Source organism: Lepidochelys kempii, chromosome 5, assembly GCF_965140285.1.
Source record: "Lepidochelys kempii isolate rLepKem1 chromosome 5, rLepKem1.hap1, whole genome shotgun sequence".
Lineage (NCBI taxonomy): Eukaryota > Metazoa > Chordata > Testudines > Cheloniidae > Lepidochelys > Lepidochelys kempii.
In genome coordinates, this window is record NC_136384.1 from 34,585,959 (window position 1) to 34,607,786 (window position 21,828).

Here is a 21,828-nt window from a genome sequence, read left to right on the forward strand (position 1 = left end):
TGAAGTCTGTGGAATTATACTAGCATAAAAATGATAGCAGTTGGGGAATTAGGCCCTTAAAGTGCATTCACATGCTACACTGATGGGTGATGTGACTTAGTTGGGGATTGGTCCTGCTTTGAGCAGGGGGTTGGACTAGATGACCTCCTGAGGTCCCTTCCAACCCTGATATTCTACGATTCTATGGTGCAGTATAACAGTCTGATCCTGCACGGCTAGAATCAATGAGAACTTTGCTATTGTCTTCAATGGGCACAGGAGAAGAACCAAAGTGTATGTAACCAGTAAATACATACATGGAACTATACTGGAATATGTATCATCCACTCATGAAACAATACACTCATTGCCTATATTGTAGTATTAAGTATAATCCAAGGGGAAATGTCTCATTCATTTTTGCCCTATAGTTTATTAAACGCTTTTGAATTAATGATTTTTAGTGGATTTGGCAAAACAGTTACACATTCTTTCTAAGTGGCTGAACTAACGTATTTTGAATGTTATTTCTAATGTTTGCTTTTCTAACATGATTAGATGTGAATATGAGAGACATGAAGGGAGATATTAATATTGCTCAGGGACAGTGATAATTTTATAAATTGCATAGAATTTCATAACAGCCTTAGCTCAAGGCAGATTTATGACACACTTATATGATTAAATAAAGAACTCTGACACTGGCTGTCTACAAAAGCCTGGCCAAGAATAAGCAATATATGCTGCTGTATGAACTGCAGAGCAGCTGTTATTGAGCCTTGTCAGTTCCCAATGGTGAAAGGATTAACTATGTAATCGATCAAGCAGTGTCCAAGTGACTCCAAGCACTTTAAAAATGCCTTTTAGAAGTCTCAAGTTCGGATTAATGACCAAGAGCCAGGGCACAAAAATAAAGAGCATGGTTCTGCAAGGTCCTAAGCATCCTCAACCTCCATGGACTTATTTAGTTGTATAGTATCTGCTGTATTCAGGGTATCACAGTCTCTTTATGCAATCGGATACTCACAGTGCAAAGAACACAGGCAAATATGACAGTCATTATTCACTCAAGAATAGTTCAGACACAGCCTTGGATATTTGAAAAGAGTGCACTGTGCTCCCCAAATTTCCTGTAAAATAGGCCAAATATTGCAGACCTTACTCCGTTCATAATAAAAAAAAATTCCCATTGATGTGATTTTTTCGCCTGAATAAGGACTGCAAGATTTGGTCCTTAGTGAAAGAAAGAATGTTGATGAGTATACTTGCACACCACGGTTATTTCCTCCTCCCTTTTAAAAGGGCCATGCAATGCACCCGGGCAGCCGCCTGTGGAGACAGATGGGCCCACCATTTAACATCTCACCGGAAGGACAGCACTTCTCAACGCAGCTACTGCAGTGGCACTTCAGTGCTAGCAGTAGGGATGAGTATCAGTCCTATATTGGGTCTTCTTTAAGGACACTGACAACTGAAAAATCACATATCCATCTGAAAATTTTGTAGGTACCATTACTGCAAGAAAACCCTAAAAATGACTGAAACTGAGAGAAATTGCAGAATAATTCATTTGTTTACTGTGCAGTTGACAGCACGTTGTACCTCGTCAAGTTCACTGTTCCATTGTTCCTGCCTGCGCTTCCCTAGGCTCTGCAAACCCATCTCATTTGTACTGTTTATTTCCTCTCCCTAAGGAGGAGACTGAAGAGGCAGCAGGCAGGAGTGTGCGGAGAGAGAAAAAGGGGGGAGGAGGGCTGGGCCTGAGCATGTTTGATGGTTGTGCTGTCATATTCACCTAAATGAACCTTCTATCAAAAACAGGGGAGGAGGAAAACTCTTACAGACAATTGTAGGAAAAGATTTTTAAGATGTCACGGCACAATATTTAAAGACTGCTTTTTGAGAAATGTTGGATTCATTTAATTAATCAATTCTTCAAAGTTCAAATGAACAGTGTCCCTGTAGAACAATTTTAACTAAAACTTTTGGGCTGAAAGTATAAGTTATGTTACATGTTGTTTTAAATCTTCAATACACCACGATTTAAAAATAAATCACTTATCCACTTTCTTTGGCTTACTTTCCACTCAGATTTCCCCTTCAGTTTCCCCTCTATTACATTATTAATCTTATAGTTTTATCAGTTATCACAATTTTGGGACCACTAAAGTAAACAGAACTCCAGTGTTTTAACTATTGTATTGTCTTCACCTGATCTGAGCAGGGATAGATAATGTGATAGTCAAAATTTCCAATGTTGCTACCCTGGTGGAACTGCACTAGTGGTATACAGTGGTTGGAAGTATGAAGAATTAAGTATGTGCAGACACAGCTTTTGTATACTGAGGTTGGCTTTAAATTTACATAAGTCTAACCTGTATGTAATGATGCTACCACTATGGCTACGCTGACAAATTCAGGAGAGTCAATGATTCATGAGACTGGAGTATGGCTTGACAAATAAAAAGTACTTTATTTATTCTCATGTTGAAAAAAACATGATCCTATGATCTACAATCCTTGCAGCAAGTGTAGTTTTAATATTATCTCATATATATTCTGTCAATAAATAAATTAATATTATTAAAGTGCTGATAGTGTGACCAACACGCTACAAGTTACAAATATAACAAAATCCCTGCCTTGATGAATTTATGAGCTAAGCTCTATCCTGAAATCAGATTCATGCAGGCCAAAATATCCACCCGAGAATACAAATGCATGTCTGAGGGGCTAAGAAACAGACAAAAATACATAGAGATAAATTAATGTAGAAGCTCATTCTATTACATTATATATTTCTGTTACGATATGGAGCTCCTTCATAGGGCGTTTAGCCTAACATTAAAAAGGTGTGTGATTTTACTTGTTCCCCAGTGCAAGTTAATATTGGAACTGAAATACCAAAACCAACATTAATATTTAGAAGCATAATAATATTTTCCAGGAAGTTGGCTAGAAGATGATAAGCTGCTGGCTTCTGTAACAAAATGGAATATCTAGATGTTTCCATATCATATTTAACACACAAATCGACAAACAGACCTGGGTCTGGGTTTTGACAAAGCTATTCATTTCTCATTAACCTTTACAAAATAAACATACTAACTGCACAACTTAAACAAACACAGAAGGCTAAATTTAGGCTGTCTCTTTCACGAATATGCATACTGGAAAAGAAGTAGCCAAAAGGGCTGCAACTGTGGCATAAAAAACTCTGCAATCCCTCCACCTCCAGAGCCACAAATGGAGTTCCAAGGCAGGGCCAGTAGTCAAAGGCCACAGGGTATCTAGACCACAGCATTGGTAATAAGAGAATTTACTGTCTGTGAGGAGAATCATAGAATCATAGAATATCAGAGTTGGAAGGGACCTCTGGAGGACATCTAGTCCAACCACCTGCCCAGAGCAGGACCAATCCCCAACTAAATCATCCCAGCCAGAGCTTTCTCAAGCCTGACCTTAAAAACTTCTAAGGAAGGTGATTCCAGCACCTCCCTAGGTAACGCATTCCAGTGTTTCACCACCCTCCTAGTGAAAAAGTTTTTCCTAATATCCAACCTAAATCTCCCCCACTGCAACTTGAGACCATTACTCCTTGTCCTGTCATCTGCTATCACTGAGAATAGTCTAGATCCATCCTCTTTGGATCCACCTTTCAGGTAGTTAAAAGCAGCTATCAAATCCCCCCTCATTCTTCTCTTCCGTAGACTAAACAATCCCAGTTCCCTCAGCCTCTCCTCATAAGTCATGTGCTCCAGACCCCTAATCATTTTTGTTGCCCTTCGCTGGACTCTCTCCAATTTTTCCACATCCTTCTTGTACTGTGGGGCTCAAAACTGGACACAGTACTCCAGATGAGGCCTCATCAATGTTGAATAGAGGGGAATGATCACGTCCCTCGATCTGCTGGCAATGCCCCTACTTATACACCCCAAAATGCCATTGGCCTTCTTGGCAACAAGGCACACTATTGACTCATATCCAGCTTCTCGTCCACTGTCACCCCTAGGTCCTTCTCTGCAGAACTGCTGCCTAGCCATTCGGTCCCTAGTCTGTAGCGGTGCATTGGATTCTTCCGTCCTAAGTGCAGGACTCTGCACTTGTCCTTGTTGAACCTCATCAGATTTCTTTTGGCCCAATCCTCTCATTTGTCTAGGTCCCTCTGTATCCTATCCCTATCCTCCAGCGTATCTACCCCTCCTCCCAGTTTAGTGTCATCCGCAAACTTGCTGAGGGTGCAATCCACACCATCCTCCAGATCATTAATGAAGATATTGAACAAAACCAGCCCCAGGACCGACCCTTGGGGCACTCCACTAGATACCGGCTGCGAACTAGACATGGAGCCATTGATCACTACCCGTTGAGCCTGACAATCTAGCCAACTCTCTACCCACCTTTTAGTGCATCCATCCAGTCCATACTTCTTTAACTTGCTGACAAGAATACTGTGGGAGACCGTGCCAAAAGCTTTGCTAAAGTCAAGGAATAACACGTCCACTGCTTTCCCTTCATCCACAGAACCAGTTATCTCATCATAGAAGGCAATTAGATTAGTCAGGCATGACTTGCCCTTGGTGAATCCATGCTGACTGTTCCTGATCACTTTCCTCTCCTCTAAGTGCTTCAGAATTGATTCCTTGAGGACCTGCTCCATGATTTTTCCAGGGATTGAGGTGAGGCTGACTGGCCTGTAGTTCCCAGGATCCTCCTTCTTCCCTTTTTTAAAGATTGGCACTACATTAGCCTTTTTCCAGTCTTCCGGGACTTCCCCCGATCGCCATGAGTTTTCAAAGATAATGGCCAATGGCTTTGCAATCACATCCGCCAATTCCTTTAGGACTCTCGGATGCAACGCATCCAGCCCCATGGACTTGTGCACGTCCAGCTTTTCTAAATAAGAAGAAAGACTGCAGGTGCATGACTGCAAGAGTAGCATCAAGGGACCAAGAGGAAATAGAAAATCAGGCCCAGGGTGCCTGATTCTCCTCTTTCTTTCACTAATTTTACAGCCCCGCAGCACCCACAGAGTTGGTGCCTATGACAGAGGCAGTGTCTTGCCACCATTCCTTGTCCAAAACCTCCTGATTCTTTCATAGTTTATCTTCATTTTTTCAATAAAGGAACACAGCTCTAAGGCAGGACTTTACATATATATATATATATAAAAGAGCAATTCTTAGCTTGACTTTCTGGTCCTCTCTGTAGCTCTCCCTTCCTCAGTGGCCACTATGCCTTTTTAATCCCTGGGTTGGATCTAAAAATGCTGGCCTATGCTGGCTATAAGGGTAACTTGCTAGAGCAGCTCTGCACCTGTTCATACACCTGGTCAAAGGGACCATCATCTCAGAAACAAATTAATCTGTACAACTCATTCGTGTAGTAAAGGATGTTCTTTTTAAAGGGAAAAAAAATCATTCAGGACTTGGAGGTTTTTAATTAATGAAAGTAACTGACAGTTTATTTTTATCATGAAGCAGTAATTTTAAAAAGTCAACCTATCAACACCAACCTTCTCCCAAGTAGGGAATAACAGCTGCTCTGAGCTTTGCAGAGAAGGCCAATGACTGAATGCAATTCCGAACATCAATTTTCTAGGAATAAAGTGCCTAGCCTGAAACAATAGCAATAACAGAAATGAAGACAAAAAGGAAGAGGAAAACCGTTAATATGTATTAACTCTCATCTTTTGCTGTATGTTGAGCTTTGACCTGGTGACTTTTCAATGCATTTTACTAGGATACAGATGGAGAGAATTATATGGAGAATAATGGGTGGTCCTATCAAGATTTTATATACAAAGCTCATTTTCTTCCAATGTATACAGTCAGTGTTTGATCACTAGGGAATGAGACATTTTCATTACGTTTAGCTTGGCAGGAAGAACTTAAATTATTTAACTCTTAGATGTATGTAGAATGCATCCAGTAACATCCCCATTACGTCAAAGGTAGTGGGCTGAGGTTCTGATTGAATCAGAAATCACAAAGCCACTTCCTCTCACATCAAGGTAATGGTTACAATGGACCCTGGCATGACAATGGGGAGAGCCCACTTGAAAGAGGTCCAAAGCTGTTTATGAAGACAGCACAGAGCATGAGATCTGCAGTCCCACCAAAAGAGCTGCAACATAGCTGTTACAAGAAATTCATGCTTTAACAATGAGGTCTGTGACCTAAGTAAATGTGAAAACCAAACGTATTAAACAACTTGTGCTGTTTAAACTAGTCACAGCTTATCACCATTGTTTAGCGTTATTGTGCTAGAACTACAACAAAAGAAATCTGATCTAAATTGGGCAGGTGGACATCAACTGCAATATTGGTCACTACATATACAGAATTCAGAGTAACAGCCGTGTTAGTCTGTATTCGCAAAAAGAAAAGGAGTACTTGTGGCACCTTAGAGACTAACCAATTTATTTGAGCATGAGCTTTCGTGAGCTACAGCTCACTTCATCGGATGCATGCCGTGGAAACTGTAGCAGACTTTATATACACCCCACTGTCCAGCTGGTAATAGCTTATCTAAAGTGATCATCAGGTGGGCCATTTCCAGCACAAATCCAGGTTTTCTCACATCCCCCCCACCCCCATACACACACAAACTCACTCTCCTGCTGGTAAAACCCCTTCAAAACTGACCACTCTCCAAGTTTAAATCCAAGTTAAACCAGAACATCTGGGGGGGGGGGGTAGGAAAAAACAAGAGGAAATAGGCTACCTTGCATAATGGCTAAGTCATTATGCAAGGTAGCCTATTTCCTCTTGTTTTTTCCTACCCCCCCCCCCCCCCGATGTTCTGGTTTAACTTGGATTTAAACTTGGAGAGTGGTCAGTTTTGAAGGGGTTTTACCAGCAGGAGAGTGAGTTTGTGTGTGTATGGGGGTGGGGGGGATGTGAGAAAACCTGGATTTGTGCTGGAAATGGCCCACCTTAATTATGCACATTGTAGGGAGAATGGTCACTTTGGATGAGCTATTACCAGCAGGATAGTGAGTTTGTGTGTGTGGTTTTTGGGAGGGGGTGAGGGGGTGAGAGAACCTGGATTTGTGCAGGAAATGGCCCAACTTTATTATCATGCACATTGTGTAAAGAATTGTCACTTTGGATGGGCTATCACCAGCAGGAGAGTGAATTTGTGTGGCGGGGTGGAGGGTGAGAAAACCTGGATTTGTGCTGGAAATGGCCCACCTGATGATCACTTTAGATAAGCTATTACCAGCTGGACAGTGGGGTGTATATAAAGTCTGCTACAGTTTCCACGGCATGCATCCGATGAAGTGAGCTGTAGCTCACGAAAGCTCATGCTCAAATAAATTGGTTAGTCTCTAAGGTGCCACAAGTACTCCTTTTCTTTTTACATATACAGAAGAGGCAGTTTCGGCATGAAGGAAGCAGAAGCACATGTAATGCCAAGTGCCTGGCTCCATCAGCAGGGATTAAACCTAGGATGCATAGATCTTAAAGCATGGGAGCTAAAAGACCCATCTCTATTAGCTAAAAGTGTAGCAGGCTCATCAACCCCAATCTACTATGGCCCAGTCAGCACTAGAAGGAGATTGAGTACCACACTAAGTGGGAGTGAGTTACATACATGCTTAAATCATCACAGGAAAAAATTAATTGTGCCTGCCAGCTGAATGCCTCTGCATTGTCCAACACAATGAATATTGTCTTCATATGCTATACCACTAAACTGGTTCTAAAACAAATATTAATTTAACTAGTGTTTTTAAAAGTCCTTATCCTTGCACACTCCTTCCTGTCACCATCACAGCCAGTGTTAACAACTGTGATGCCGAAAGTGGAAGACTATCACAGCTGACTGCTTTTAGACAAGACTGACTATAGTAAGTGTTTGGCATTTCTATAGATGTTATTTAACTTATCTATGCTGCTATCAAATTCCTACTTCATTTATATAAATTATCCATAGCAAAGGTTTGTATCCTAGATTCTTCAGTATTAACCAAAAGTTCATCAAAGCTGGTTCACTGTTAGGCCAATTCCTTCTCTGTGTATAATTCTTTAAGTGTTAGCAGCAGACACAAAATGATGGGAATTAAAAAGAAAGCTTTATTGATATTTCTCACACTTAAACGATGGGTAAGTAGAAACTATAGGAGTTGGTATTGGATACACTCATTACAGAAGGTGTATGTACACGTGTACACATCTGTGTGTGAGACAGTATATTTAGACTTTTAAAACAAAAAGTCCCCTCTCCAAAGATCTAGGCTCCCTGTCATCACTTCAAAAATCACATATTTTATACAATATTTTATTCAGAAAAAAATGTGTTTAAAAAAAATTGGGTTGCAAAGTCAAGCATTCAAACATTAGGAAATTGCAGAATTCACGATGCCCTTTAGTTCACCTCCCTTCTGTATCTTATACAGTCTTTAATTACATGATCACATACTATTTTTCCCATAGAACCTCTGCCTCATTCAGTGAGTGATAGTTGTTCAATATTTTGCTTTATTCTTCTCATTCAGTGTTATTGAATTTATCATAACACCATGGTGAGAATCCACTTTCCTCATCCACTGTGTTCCTATCCACCCCTCGGCTTCTGCCTCCTTCCCCTCTGCTCCAATCCATCCCACTACTACCCTGGCTCCTGCCCCTCTCCCCTATACTCCTATCCTCCCTGTCAAGTCCCCCAGGCTCCTGCCCCCTCCCTCTGTACCTATATAGCTCCCACCATCTCTCTGCCCCATCCTCCACCACCCATTGACTCCCCTTGAGTGAATACCATCTGGTCCTGTGAATTTATTACTGTTTATCAATTTGTTACAAAACCTCCTCTAATGACACCTCAATCTGGGACAGTTCCTCTGATTTGTCACCTAAAAAGAATGGCTCGGGCTTGGCTGCCTCATATTCTCTGCAGTGAACACAGATGCAAAGAATTCATTTAGCTTCTCTGCAATGGTCTTATCTTCCTTGAGTGCTCCTTTAGCACCTTTGTTGTCCTGTGGCCTCACTGACTGTTTGGCAGGCTTCCTGCTTCTGATGTACCTAAGACATGTTTTGCTGTTAGTTTTGAGTCTTTGGCTAGTTGATCTTCAAGTCTTTTTTGGCCTGCCTAATTATACGTTTACGCTTGACTTGCTAGAACAGGGGTAGGTGACCTTCAGCATGGGGCCCATCAGGGTAATCTGCTGGCAGGCTGCGAGACATTTTGTTTATATTGACTGACCACAGACACAGCTCCCAGTGGTCGTGGTTCGCCGTTCCTAGCCAATGGGAGCTGTGGGAAGTGGCATGGGCTACAGGGACATGCTGGCCACTGCTTTCCGCAGCTCCCATTGGCTGGGAACGGTGAACCCCGGCCACTGGGAGCCGTTGGGGGAGGGGGTCAGGTCTGCCGACAGTCAATGTAAACAAAATGTCTCACAGCCCGCCAGCAGATTACCCAGATTACCGCGTGCAGAAGGTTGCCAACCCCTGTGCTAGAGTTTATGCTCCTTTCTATTTTCTTTGGTATGATTTAACTTCCAATTTTTAAAGGATGCCTTTTCGCCTCTAACCGCTTCTTTACTTTGTTGTTTAGCCATGGTGGCACTTTTTTGGTCCACTTATTATGTTTTTTAATTTGGGGTATACATTTAATTTTAGATTGTATTATGGTGTTTTTAAAATTTTTCCATGCAGTTTGCAGGCATTTCACTTTTGTGACTGTACCTTTTAATTTCTGTTTAACTAGCTTTCTCATAATTTGTATAGCTCCCCTTTCTGAAGTTAAATGCTACTGTGGTGGGCTTCTTTGGTGTTTGCCCTCCTTCCGCACAGCTGTTAAATTTAATTATATTACGGTGGCTATTACCAAGAGGCTCAGTTCTATTCACCTCTTGGACCACATCCTGTGCTCCACTTAGAACTAATCAAGAATTTCTTCTCCTCTTGTGGGTTCCGGGACTAGATGCTGCAAGAAGCGGTCATTTGTGGTGTCAAGAAACTTTATCTCTGCATCCCGTCCTGAGGTGACATGTACCCAGTCAATATGAGGATAGTTGAAATCTCTCATTATTACTGTGTTGAGTTTTCTACTTTTTATAGCCTCTCTAATCTTCCGGAGCATTTCACAATCACCATCACCATCCTAGTCAAGTGGTCAGCAGTATATCCCTACTGCTATATTCTTATTATTCAAGCATGAAATGTCTATCCCTAGAGATTCTATGCATTCTGTGGTCCAGTTTGATTCATTTAATACTTTTACTATATTTGATTCTTTCACATATAGTGCCACTCCCCCACCAGCATGATATACTCTGTCATTCCTATATATTTTGTACCCTAGTATTACTGTGTCCCCATTGATTATCATTGTTTCACCAAGTTTCCATGATGCCTATTATATCAATATTCTCATTTAATACCAGGTACTCAAGTTCACTCATCTTAGTATTTAGACTTCTAGCATTTGTATACAAGCACTTATAAAATTTGTCACTTTTTAGCTGTCTGTCATTATGTGATGTAATTGAATGGGACTCATTTCATTTGACTGTTTCTCTTCAGTTCCTACTTGTGCATTATCAACTTCCATCCTTTCCTTCTCACTAGGATATAGAGAATACCCATTAATAGATCTTCCTCTAAGGGATATCTCTGTCTGAACCATGGGCTCCTTCCACACCTGTCGGCTTTCCCCCCCCCCCCCAGCCCTTAGTTTAAAAACTCCTCTACAGCCTATTACATTTTACACTCTAGCAATCTGATTCCATTTCAGTTTAGGTGAAGCCCATCCTTCCTGTATAGGCTCCAACTTTCCCAAAAGGTTCCCCAGTTCCTAAAAAATCTAAACCCCTCCTCCCTATACCATTATCTTATCCACATTGAGACCCTGCAGTTCTGCCTGTCTAAATGGCCCCGCAAAAAAGCAAAAGCAGAGCAAACTTCCCCACGCTCTTTTGTTACCATGCCTCAGTCTTTAATAGAAGGATCTGTAGGAGTAGGAGGAGAGTTCAGACTTCATGTCCATAACAGGCTTGATCCTGAGTTGCTCCTGCAAGTGAATAGGAATCATAGAATCATAGAATATCAGGGTTGGAAGGGACCCCAGAAGGTCATCTAGTCCAACCCCCTGCTCGAAGCAGGACCAATTCCCAGTTAAATCATCCCAGCCAGGGCTTTGTCAAGTCTGACCTTAAAAACCTCTAAGGAAGGAGATTCTACCACCTCCCTAGGTAACGCATTCCAGTGTTTCACCACCCTCCTAGTGAAAAAGTTTTTCCTAATATCCAATCTAAACCTCCCCCACTGCAACTTGAGACCATTACTCCTCGTTCTGTCATCTGCTACCATTGAGAACAGTCTAGAGCCATCCTCTTTGGAACCCCCTTTCAGGTAGTTGAAAGCAGCTATCAAATCCCCCCTCATTCTTCTCTTCTGCAGGCTAAACAATCCCAGCTCCCTCAGCCTCTCCTCATAAGTCATGTGTTCTAGACCCCTAATCATTTTTGTTGCCCTTCGCTGGACTCTCTCCAATTTATCCACATCCTTCTTGTAGTGTAGGGCCCAAAACTGGACACAGTACTCCAGATGAGGCCTCACCAATGTCGAATAGGACTCGGAGCCAAGGGCATATAGCACCTTGCAGGCCCTCATCACCATAGATTCTAAGAAAAACTCCTAAACATTCATGAATTTATCCGCACAATAGCCTTGTGTGGTGGAGAAGTATATCTACCCCATATTTTCGGATGAGGACCTGAGACACAGAGAGAATAATTGAGTTGCCTAAATTCACATCAAAGTCTATGGAAGAGCCAGGAATTGAACCTAGATTGTTGACTCACAGTTCAATGCCCTATCCAGAAGATCATACTTCCTTCTGCCTTAAGCTTTAGTATTTTCAGCTTGGAGTGACAAGCTGGAACTTGGACAACTTGGAGTGACAACTTGGAGTGACAAGCATTCCAAGAAGTATCCTATGTAGCAATGATGGTTTTTGAGATGTGAATATCCGCCCACTAAGAACTAAACCAAGCTAATTAACTTATTTTACAAAGGTCACAAGACAAGAACCTTCAGTGCTATTTTGACATAAATTTTATCTTTAATTTTACATGTTTCAGTTTGCTAATAATTATGCAATAACCGTTTTATAGTTTTTCAAACTTGAAGACTATTTTGTTGATTTCTCCTAAATTAGCTGTCATTTTTAAAATGTCATCATTTCAGATATCTGTAGTTTACTATAGAAAATGAAATATTTTCAAATAGAATTTTACAATCATTAGCATTTTTACAAGGGCAAAAACATTCTTCTTTTAAAAAGCACATATGGAAAACTTTTTTTAAAAAAATGTACTCAGACTTGTTACATTCACAGCACTTACTACTTAATTCATAGCATTTACTTTTATTACTCTGGAAGCTTAAACATTTAAAACCATTTAGTGCCCTCTAGTGGGACATTTGCTGTGCACTGCTAACTTCTAGACCAGGGGTCAGCAACCTTTCAGAAGTGGGGTGCCAAGTCTTCATTTATTCATTTTAATTTAAGGTTTTGCATGTCAGTAATACATTTTAACGTTTTTTAGAAGGTCTTGCTCTACAGGTCTATATATTATATAACTAAACTATTGTCGTATGTAAAGTAAACAAAGTTTTCAAAATGTTTAAGAAGCTTCATTTAAAATTAAATTAAAATGTTGATCTTACGCTGCCGGCCCGCTCAGCCCACTGCCAGCCTGGGGTTCCATTCACTTAGGCCGGCATAGGCTGAGCGGGGCCTGCGGCCGGGACCCCGACTGGCAAGGGGCCGGCAGCCAGAACCCCAGACCAGCAGCAGGCTGAGTGGGACTGGTGGCCGGGATGCCAGACTGGCAGTGGGGTTCTGGGGTTCTGTCCGCCGGCTCCTGCCAGCCAGGGTCCAGCTGCCAGCCCCACTCGGCCCATTGCCGGTCTGGGATCCCAGCCCTGCCCACATAGAGTGGGTACCTACCTTCTCCCTGGTTCTAGCCCATTCTCTTTCTCTCTCTCTGCACTGAGCTGAGGGTGGGAGTTCACTGAGCACAGGGCTGGGGGTGAAGGAGCAGGCTGGGGGTTGGGATGCAGGGTCTGGCCAAGAGCTAGAATGAGGGAGGGGGCTCAGAGTTGGGGCAGGAGGTTTGGGTGTGGAGTGCTTACCTGGGCAGCTCCCATTTGGTGCGAGGGGTGCAGGTGGGAATGTGGGGGGGGGGGGTGCAGGAGCTCCTGTTTGGTGCTCAGGGTGGGGGTGGGAATGTGGGGGGTGCAAGAGTCAGGGCATGGGGTGTGGGGGGGCTGGGTATGTGTGAGGGGTATTGGAGTCAGGGCTGGGGTTTTGGGGGGTGCAGGAGTCAGGGCAGGGGGCTGGGGGTATGTGAGGAGGGTGCAGGAGTCAGGTCATGGGGTGTGGGGGGCTGGGTATGTGAGGGGAGTGCAGGAGTCAGGGCATTGGGTGTGGGGGGACTGGGTATGTGTGGGGGGTGCTGGAGTCAGGGCTGGGGTCGTGGGGGGATGCAGGGGTCAGGGCAGAGGGCTGGGGGCATGTGAGGGGGGTGCAAGGGTCAAGGCAGAGGGCTGTGTGTGTTGGGGGGTGTAGGGGGCTGGGAGCACCCTCACGACCCTAGCCCACACCCCCAGCCCTCTGCCCAGAATGGCTCACAGCAGGGGGCTGGAGGGAATATGCCCTGATTCCACCCCCCATCCCCAAGGCCCCGTCTCCACCTCCTCCTCGGAGCAGCGAGCGCGCGGCAGCTCCACTTCTCCCCCTCCCTCACAAGGGCCATCAGCTGATGGGTGGCAGGGAGGGAGAGGAGGAGGGGCAGGAACCCAGCATGCTGCGGGAAGAGGCGGGGGCAGGGGGGGACTCGCCTGCCCTGCAGCAGCAGCCAGCAGGACCAAGCTTCTTCACCCTGCTCGCGGGGGGGTGGGCGGGGAAGAGCAGGCCGGACAGGATTTTTAATGGCACGCTGCTGCCTGCCGGGGTCCCGGCCTGGGTTCGGCAGCGGGCTGAGCGGGGCCGGCGGCTGGGACCTGGCAGGCAGCAGCATGCCATTAAAAATCAGCTCACGTGCTGTCTTTGGCACGCGTGCCGTAGGTTGCCGACCCCTGTTCTAGACAATGGGAACTTTGTGATTCTGCACTGAACACTACACTAGAATTAGACTTGATGGGAAAATGGGGGGAAAAAACAATTCACAAAACTTTTCCTTGAAATCTATTTTCTCTTTTTTGCAAAAATTTCATTTAAATGTTCTAAACAGTTCTAATTATGATGAAAAAATACCATTAGCATCTTAGACTAACCAAAAAATCACCGTGAGTACAAATTACGTATTTAGTGAGCATTAGGCTCAGTTTTTTCTCAGAGATACGATAGACTAACAACTGATTTATTTGCTAACAGCTCACATGCCCAGATAAAGCACAATTCAGGGCTTGTCTACATGGTACTTTAGTCTGCACCTGAGGGGTGTAAATTTCAGTCTTCGCTAGCACTTTGTGCACTAACTGGCCCTTGTGGACCCTGCTGGTGTGCACTAAAAGTTCCCCAGTGCATGTTAACATAGTAATGGGACATTGAATTACTAACATTGAAATGGGACTATATTAACAAGCTGTAGAGAACTTTCATGGCATGTCCACATGAGCAGAGTCCACATGAGCCAGTTAGTGTGCAGCACACTAGTGCAGACTAAAAATTACACCTCTCTGGTGTGGACTAAAAGATCATGTAGAAAAGCTTTCAGTGTGATTTCCTATCAGGATCTGATCCAATGGTTCTACCAGATGGTTGGCTCCCATTGAAGTCCATATGCAAAGTGATGTGTGGATCAGGCTGATCCAGATCAACAAATTAAATGTTGTCAGAACCTCATCTAAACTCATGGGACAGCCATTTTCTGTTGCACTACTATGACAACAGAATGATAACCCAACAAAGAACTACCAAAATTATCTTGGAAACCTTTTTCAGGCCTGAAAGGAAAGTTTCCTCTGCACTGGGATGGATACTGACTTCAGTTATTTTGTGGTAGTGAGGTCTCTGTTCACTCACATTCTTCTAGTTCAAGATTACCCTAGAGTAGCAGTCATTGGAATCCCCACCAGTTTTCTTTCTGTAGGTTCTCCAAGATGGCACCTTTTAGTTTTAAGATGCTGCAGCTAAGCATGGCCTTCAATGAGGCTGTTGGTCTCCAAGGGCCTGATCTTGCAAACATTTAAGTGCATGTTTAAATGTTAGCATGTGAATAGTCCTGTTGTGCTTATAGTTAAGCACACACTCAACTGTTTATAGGATCAGGGCCTTTCTAAGTAAGAACAACTAGACTCACTTTGGATTCTGTCAATGCAGTTCCCAAATGGGATAGGAGAGATCCATTATAAAGAGTAAAATGTGTTCACGAAAGCCAGTCTTGTAGGCTTGCTGCAGACATGCCATCTCTTGCAAATTTACTGAGAGAGATGTGGTTTTCAAGTAAAATTAAGCCTCCCTCATGATCTTGCAACAGAAATCTCAGATGTCAGGATCTTTTTTTCAGCTGTAGGTGGCTGGGGCTCCCGCTGTCAACATCTCCTGTCTTCTCCTTGCAAGCCTGACAGCTGGAGCCCCTCCTTAGCGGGCTCTGGCTGTCAGCCCCAGGTGGCTGCTCCCCTGCCACCTTGGGAAGTGGGAAAGGGAACCCCACTGCCTCTCACTCCCCCCCAGCCTGGGGAAGGTGAAGAACCCAAGAGGAGGTGAGGCTGGGAGGACTGAACTATGGCTTGGGAGCTTCAGGGGAGCTGAAATAAGGACAGTGGGGTCTCATGGGGTCAGAGGGGTTGCATTGCTGGTGGGTTCTGAGTAGATGGGGTTGTGGTCAGATGTTGGCTGCGTGTGTGTGTTCGTTCAATGTGCTGTCCCAGCTCAGGGCAGGTAGCAGAGATATCAGACGTCAGTTAAACTGCCCAATAAATCCATTGACTCGCTTTTCAGCGAAGGCACCCGGCCAGGTTTATTGTCAGTGAAGCATGGTAATAGCACCTGGCAGACTCTACGAAGATGATAAGACATGTATGCTCGTGACAATGGACAGTGGCGGGACTTTCAACTGCTCTGTAGACTGGCCAAAGACATTCCCTCTAAGATACATTTTTATACACCAATACAAACAAGTTACGTACTGCCCCGGCATATGGGCGTGTCAGCCTTTGCCTTGTACATGTTGGTTTGATCAAAACATCTCCATCCATCATGCTGTCATCCTGATGTTATCCTTAAGATGGGTCAGCGTGTTCCTGTTATCTTTGGGGAATGTGTTTGGTATCGAGATGTTCTGGTACCACCTTTCTGGAATATGTTTACGTATATATTCTTGTGCCTAGCACTACTTAGCAATGTGTGTTTCCACAATATCAGTCATGTTCTTGCCAGATTCTGTGAGCAGGGCCTGCCTCTTGCTCACAACCTGAATTTGCGTCATATAAGCAAAGTTTTGACCACTACTTTAGTTCAGGCCTCAGACTCATACCAGGTCTCTGATACACAGGCTTATGTTTCAAGCCCTCTTCCTACTACAGGGGTGTCAAGGGTTAGTGCTGGGAGGGTGAACTGAGGGTGGTGGGGGTTGATAGGGTAGGGGGGCTGAACTGATGTGATGGTGATGATGGGGGCTGGAGGACTGAACTGAGGGGGGAACTGAATTGAGGGGGCTTGGGTGGAGACAGAACTGATGGGGGACTGAAGGACAGGATTAATTGCTGAACAGGAGACCTGCAGATGTGGGGGTGAGAGCTCCTGCAGCAGGGGCTAAAATCACCTCATCCAGTACATGTGGGAGAGTGGGCAAAAATTGTTACATGCACACACAATGGGATGCGCAGGGGTAGTTCAAAAATCAAAAGACTGACCTAAAAACCAGAATATCACCTTTTTTAAAATTCTCATGATTTTGGGGGCTCTGATTCAAGATATTTGAAGTTGACAATACTGTCTACAGAGTTGATTTTGTTAGAGGTAATTTTGAAAAAGAAAAAAGTGCTAATTTTAAAACCAAGAACAAAATGCTTGCACACTTACCCAAAGAATCACAGTTGGGTCATTGGAAACAAAAGAGACAGAACGGGTTGTTTCAGATCAGGATTGTTCCAATATCTTAAGTATCAGGGGGTAGCCGTGTTAATCTGTATCCACAAAAACAACAAGGAGTCCGGTGGCACCTTAAAGACTAACAAATTTATTTGGGCACAAGCTTTCATGGGCTAGAACCCACTTCATCGGATGCATGGAGTGAAAATTACAGATTCAGGCATTATTCACTGACACATGAAAAGAAGGGAGTTACCTCACAAGTGGAGAAGCAGTGTTGACAGGGCCAATTCGATCAGGGTGGATGTAGTCCACTCCCAATAACAAATGAGGATGTATCAATTCCAGGACTTCAAAGAGAAACAGCAGAACTAAAAAGAAAAGGAGTACTTGTGGCACCTTAGAGACTAACCAATTTATTAGAGCATAAGCTTTCGTGAGCTACAGCTCACTTCATCAGATGCATATCGTGGAAACTGCAGCAGACTTTATATATACACAGAGAATATGAACCAATACCTCCTCCCACCCCACTGTCCTGCTGGTAATAGCTTATCTAAAGTGATCATCAGGTGGGCCATTTCCAGCACAAATCCAGGTTTTCTCACCCTCCACCCCCCCACACAAATTCACTCTCCTGCTGGTGATAGCCCATCCAAAGTGACAACTCTGTACACAATGTGCATGACAATCAAGTTGGGCTATTTCCTGCACAAATCCAGGTTTTCTCACATCCCCCCCACCCCCATACACACACAAACTCACTCTCCTGCTGGTAATAGCTCATCCAAACTGATGAACTAAAATTCATTTGCAAATTTAACACCATTAATTTGGGCCTGAACAGAGACTGGGAGTGGCTGACTCATTACAAAAGCAGCTTTGCCTCTCCTAGAATTGACACCTTGTTGTTTCTGTCCAATATCTTAGTGCAGTTCTGTCCACCAAGCCAAAAATATATGTTTAATGTAACTCTTTTTATTGTCATAATTTTGCATTCGTGTGATTGCCTGGGAAGCCATCAAAATTGCTCTTAGATTACAGAGTAAAAGCTAGAACATTTTTAGAGTATAAGGGTATGTCTACACTGGCAAGTTTCTGAGCCACAAGTTATATCACTTTTATTAAAACGCTGGAATTAAACGGCTGTTGTGTGTCCACACTGTACTCCTTGTGACGCTCGGTGCATTCACATGAGCAGCTCTTGCAACGGCAAAGACAACAGGGCATTGTGGTAGCTATCCCACTGGGTAACTGGCCACAGGATGCCTTGGGAAGGGTTTGCAATGCCTCCTGGGGCAGGCACAGTGTCACATGATGCAGGTTTCCCAATCCCATTGTTCCATGGGCATCCTACTACATTGCCAGCTGCTTTTCAACTGAAGTGGGGGGTTGAGGGGGTAAGAGTGTGTAACAGGGAGTGTGTATGTGCGTATGAAGGCAGGGGAGAGACAGTGTGTTTTGAGGGACAGACAGTGTGTCAGCATGCTGTCTTGTAAGTTCAGACAGCGGCAGGAAGCAACCAGTCTTGAGGCAGGAGGAGGGGGAAACCTGGATATCAGCACCCACCTCCCTCCCTGGGCTCAGACACCTGCCTCTGTGTTCAACAGCATGAGCACTCCACATTAATGGTTTGCTTTGTGCCCTGGAGCAGATGAGCACAGCACCCAAGGGATGTCAGAAATGGTGCTTTGAAAGGGGAGGGACGCATGTCTCTGGGGCAGCTGAGTTCAAAACAATGAGCAGAGCAGTCACTTGAGGCATTATGGGACAGCTCCGGAGGCCAATTACAGCACAGAAAGCAATCAAAAGTCTACGCTGGCAATAGAGTGCTGGAGCCTCTGCACAAATAGCCTTACGACTCTCGTTGAGGTGGTTTTTTTGCACCTTTGCAACTGAGGAGTTTCTGCGCACAAAGTGGCTTGGCAGTGTGTACGTCTGCAGTTTGAGCACAAAAAGCTGCTTTACTGCACAGAAACTTGCCAGTGTAGACAAGCAACCTGGTGGGGTGGGGTTGACTTTTTGGGAAAGTCTTACACACACACACACACACCCAGCAAGCCTGAGAACAGGCATACTTCATGCATATCACAGGCTCTAGTCTAAAGCACTTAGGAAGGGGGTGGGAACACCCACTGAGATGAACAGAGCAGTTCACACGTCTCAGAGCTATTGTTTCAGGTCCTATTCATCCCCATGGGGTGTCCTCTTTCAGCTGACAGGTTTCAGAGTAACAGCCGTGTTAGTCTGTATTCGCAAAAAGAAAAGGAGGACTTGTGGCACCTTAGAGACTAACCAATTTATTAGAGCATAAGCTTTCGTGAGCTACAGCTCACTTCTTCAGATGCATATCGTGGAAACTGCAGCAGGCTTTATATATACACAGAGAATATGAAACAATACCTATTCCCACCCCACTGTCCTGCTGGGAATAGCTTATCTAAAGTGATTTCCAGCACAAATCCAGGTTTTCTCACCCTCCACCCCCCAACACAAATTCACTCTCCTGCTGGTGATAGCCCATCCAAAGTGATAACTCTTTACACAATGTGCATGACAATTAAGCTGGGCTATTTCCTGCATAAATCCAGGTTCTCACATCCCCCCCACCCCCATACACACACAAACTCACTCTCCTGCTGGTAATAGCTCATCCAAACTGACCACTCTTCAAGTTAAAATCCAAGTTAAACCAGAACATCTGGGGGGTGGGGGTAGTAAAACAAGAGGAAACAGGCTACCTTGCATAATGACTTAGCCACTCCAAGTCTCTATTTAAGCCTAAATTAATAGTATCCAATTTGCAAATGAATTCCAATTCAGCAGTTTCTCGCTGGAGTCTGGATTTGAAGTTTTTTTGTTTTAAGATAGCGACCTTCATGTCTGTGATCGCGTGACCAGAGAGATTGAAGTGTTCTCCGACTGGTTTATGAATGTTATAATTCTTGACATCTGATTTGTGTCCATTTATTCTTTTACGTAGAGACTGTCCAGTTTGACCAATGTACATGGCAGAGGGGCATTGCTGGCACATGATGGCATATATCACATTGGTGGATGTGCAGGTGAACGAGCCTCTGATAGTGTGGCTGATGTTATTAGGCCCTGTGATGGTGTCCCCTGAATAGATATGTGGGCACAGTTGGCAACGGGCTTTGTTGCAAGGATAAGTTCCTGGGTTAGTGGTTCTGTTGTGTGGTATGTGGTTGTTGGTGAGTATTTGCTTCAGGTTGCGGGGCTGTCTGTAGGCAAGGACTGGCCTGTCTCCCAAGATTTGTGAGAGTGTTGGGTCATCCTTTAGGATAGGTTGTAGATCCTTAATAATGCGTTGGAGGGGTTTTAGTTGGGGGCTGAAGGTGACGGCTAGTGGCGTTCTGTTATTTTCTTTGTTAGGCCTGTCCTGTAGTAGGTAACTTCTGGGAACTCTTCTGGCTCTATCAATCTGTTTCTTTACTTCTGCAGGTGGGTATTGTAGTTGTAAGAAAGCTTGACAGAGATCTTGTAGGTGTTTGTCTCTGTCTGAGGGGTTGGAGCAAATGCGGTTGTATCGCAGAGCTTGGCTGTAGACGATGGATCGTGTGGTGTGGTCAGGGTGAAAGCTGGAGGCATGCAGGTAGGAATAGCGGTCAGTAGGTTTCCGGTATAGGGTGGTGTTTATGTGACCATTGTTTATTAGCACTGTAGTGTCCAGGAAGTGGATCTCTTGTGTGGACTGGACCAGGCTGAGGTTGGTGGTGGGATGGAAATTGTTGAAATCATGGTGGAATTCCTCAAGGGCTTCTTTTCCATGGGTCCAGATGATGAAGATGTCATCAATATAGCGCAAGTAGAGTAGGGGCTTTAGGGGACGAGAGCTGAGGAAGCGTTGTTCTAAATCAGCCATAAAAATGTTGGCATACTGTGGGGCCATGCGGGTACCCATAGCAGTGCCGCTGATCTGAAGGTATACATTGTCCCCAAATGTGAAGTAGTTATGGGTAAGGACAAAGTCACAAAGTTCAGCCACCAGGTTAGCCGTGACATTATCGGGGATAGTGTTCTTGACGGCTTGTAGTCCATCTTTGTGTGGAATGTTGGTGTAGAGGGCTTCTACATCCATAGTGGCCAGGATGGTGTTATCAGGAAGATCACCGATGGATTGTAGTTTCCTCAGGAAGTCAGTGGTGTCTCGAAGGTAGCTGGGAGTGCTGGTAGCGTAGGGCCTGAGGAGGGAGTCTACATAGCCAGACAATCCTGCTGTCAGGGTGCCAATGCCTGAGATGATGGGGCGCCCAGGATTTCCAGGTTTATGGATCTTGGGTAGTAGATAGAATATCCCAGGTCGGGGTTCCAGGGGTGTGTCTGTGCGGATTTGATCTTGTGCTTTTTCAGGAAGTTTCTTGAGCAAATGCTGTAGTTGCTTTTGGTAACTCTCAGTGGGATCAGAGGGTAATGGCTTGTAGAAACTCGTGTTGGAGAGCTGCCGAGCAGCCTCTTGTTCATATTCCGACCTATTCATGGCATGGAGATGAATAGGCCACTTCACACCTTTCAGAGCTTCCAGTACTGCAGATGGATGTGCAGAGGAATATTTCTCTCTATCTATCCTTCCCCTATAAGGATGACAGTTTTAACTGCTCTAAAGTCTGAATGCTTGCACGGATTTTCTTTAAATTGGCTATGCCTTCTGTGAGTGCAGAATAGTTAGTGAGCCACATGTGGGGTCATTTGAGCCAGTGGTTCCAGAGATAAAGAAATAGCTGATTTTCAAAAAGTTTCTAGGTTGGGACTTTTTTAAGGGTGGAGGCAGAGCTA

At 44.3% G+C, this 21,828-nt stretch overlaps 1 long non-coding RNA gene across 3 annotated transcripts in view; it reads right to left on the bottom strand.

The window, feature by feature from the left end:
- Window positions 1-21,828, bottom strand: part of LOC140911273 (uncharacterized) — a 33,338-nt gene that overhangs the window by 3,105 nt on the left and 8,405 nt on the right. The window contains exons 3-6 of one of the 3 annotated variants that reach the window (XR_012158877.2): window positions 17,291-17,405; window positions 17,026-17,129; window positions 10,914-11,001; window positions 5,495-5,596 (exon numbers count right to left, since the gene is read on the bottom strand). This is a non-coding gene — a long non-coding RNA (uncharacterized LOC140911273). Of the gene's footprint in view, window positions 1-5,494; window positions 5,597-9,191; window positions 11,002-17,025; window positions 17,130-17,290; window positions 17,406-21,828 lie in introns of those variants that run through there. The other 2 variants (XR_012158878.2, XR_012158879.2) reach the window with 2 other exon arrangements.